Source organism: Gorilla gorilla, chromosome 6 (genome assembly GCF_029281585.2).
Source record: "Gorilla gorilla gorilla isolate KB3781 chromosome 6, NHGRI_mGorGor1-v2.1_pri, whole genome shotgun sequence".
In the NCBI taxonomy this organism is placed as follows: Eukaryota; Metazoa; Chordata; class Mammalia; order Primates; family Hominidae; genus Gorilla; species Gorilla gorilla.
This window is the reverse complement of record NC_073230.2, coordinates 157,404,325-157,406,497: the sequence shown is the minus strand read 5'-3', so window position 1 is coordinate 157,406,497 and position 2,173 is coordinate 157,404,325. Positions and strand designations below refer to the sequence as shown.

Below are 2,173 nucleotides of genomic sequence, written 5' to 3'. Positions count from 1 at the left end.
GTGGTTTCCCCCTTACTGTTCCTGTGGTAGTGAATAATTCTCATGAGATTTGATTTTTTTTTTTTCTTCAGATATAAAGGGTTTTTCTTTTGGCTCAAACACAGTAAGTGAGAAGGCACAGCCCTCTTGTCCAACCTCTCAAAAGTCGCTCAGTTATATGGGAGGGAGTCACTGGCTGCCTACAAAGGGTCCATCCCTTAAATGACAATAGCTCTAGGTACCAGCTTCCAGGTAAGACCAGCTGAAGTGGTTTCCAACTTGGGAGTCAGGCTGTGCTCACAGGTTTCCTCAACTGGGTCGCAGCTGGGAGTTGGCTCAAGTAGAAAAGTTCCTTTAATGAGGTTTGTAAAAAGCCCTTCCAGGCCAGGCGTGCTGTAATCCCAGAACTTTGGGAGGCCGAGGTGGGTGGATCATGAGGTCAGGAGTTCAAGACCAGCCTGGCCAACCAAGATGGTGAAACCCCATCTCTACTAAAAACACACAAAAATTGGCCGGGCGTAGTGGGGGGCGCCTGTAATCCCAGCTAGTCGGGAGACTGAGGCAGAGAATTGCTTGAACCTGGGAGGCAGAGGTTGCAGTGAGCCGAGATCGTGCCACTGCACTCCAGCCTGGGTGACAGAACGAGACTCTGTCTCAAAAAAAAAAAAAAAAACCCTTCTAACACCACAGCAGACTCTGCTCGAGCCTCCCCAGGTGCTCTATGGGGCTCCGGCTGTTTATCTCAATGCAGGCTGGAGGCCAATGGCACGAGTCCCCAAAAGGACGGTGGCAGCACGGTCCTCAGCGTGGCGTCTGTCGTTGCTCAGGCTTCTGGTTCAGGGTGGGGTGGCAGTGCCCCTGTGGCAGGCAGCCCACACCAGGCACTGCTGCAGCACGGGGTTGAGGGCTCGCAGCCCTTGAGGCCCAGACCTATGGCCTCCGCCCAGCTCATGGTCAGGCCGCCCTCCCCGCAGCCAGGAGCCGGGCCACCTGATTCAGCATGGGCAGGAGTGCCAAGGTGACACTGGGGGCAGTGTGCTCCTCCTCGAGCCGCATGGGGTCCAGCAGCCAGGTAGGCACGGACCCTGGCGCAAGGCCCAGGCTGCAGCTCACCACCAAGTCATTCATCTCCATGCCTGCATAGGCCAGGGCAAGCTTGGCAGTGTGGAGCCTCGGTGGCCAGGGCTGAGCCGCCGTCCTCCAGCAGCAGCTCCGAGGCCTCAAGCTGCGTGTGCGGGTAGTGATCCAGGCACATGGCCGGCTCCAGCGCCTCCTGTAGCGCCAGCGCCGGCTCAGGCTCCTTGCCGCCACCCGTGAGAGCGCGGCGGAAGTCACAGAGCAGGCCTGGCCGAGATCTTCAGAGGTGACAACGTGCTGGCGGCCCTCGCTCGCTCTGGGCACCTCCTTGGCGTCTGCTCTGGCCACGCTTGAGGAGCCCTTCAGCCCACTGCTGCACTGTGGGAGCCCCTCTCTGGGTTGGCCAAGGCCAGAGCCGGTTCCCTCTGCTTGTGGGTAGGTGCGGAGGGAGAGGCGCGGGCGGGAACTGGGGCTATGTGCAGCACTGGTGGGCCAGCGTGAGTTCCGGGTGGGCGTGGGCTCGGCAGGCCCCACACTCGGAGCGGCCAGTGGGCGCCACTGCCCCGGTAGTGAGGGGCTTAGCACCCAGGCCAGCAGCTGCAGAGGGTGCGCTGGGTCCCCCAGCACTGCCGGCCCGCGCTGTGCTTGAATTCTTGCCAGGCCTCAGCCGCCTCCCTGCAGGGCAGGGCTCAGGACCTGCAGCACGCCATGCCTGAGACCCCTGCCCCACCCCACCCCCTGGGCTGCCACCTGACCCAAGCCTCCCTGAGGTGCTGCCTCCTGCTCTGGGTGCCTGGTCCCATCGACCGCCCAAGGGCTGAGAAGTGTGGGTGGGCAGCATGGGGACGGGTGGGCAGCACGGGGACTGGTGGGCGGCGTGGGACTGGCAGGCAGCTCCACCTGCAGTCCCCGCGTGGCATCCACTAGGCGAAGCCAGCTGGGCTCCTGAGTCGGGTGGTGGGGACTTGGATAACTTTTATGTCTAGCTAAAGGATCGTAAATGCACCAATCAGCACTCTGTGTCTAGCTCAAAGTTTGTAAACGCACCAATTAGCACTCTCTGTCTAGCTCCAGGTTTGTAAATGCACCAGTCAACACCCTGTGTCTAGCTCAAGGT

General features: G+C 60.7%; 1 pseudogene; it reads right to left on the bottom strand.

The window, feature by feature from the left end:
• Positions 1-815: 815 nt before the first annotated feature.
• On the bottom strand, positions 816-1,897 carry LOC129523929 (exosome complex component MTR3-like; annotated as a pseudogene).
• Positions 1,898-2,173: the final 276 nt, after the last annotated feature.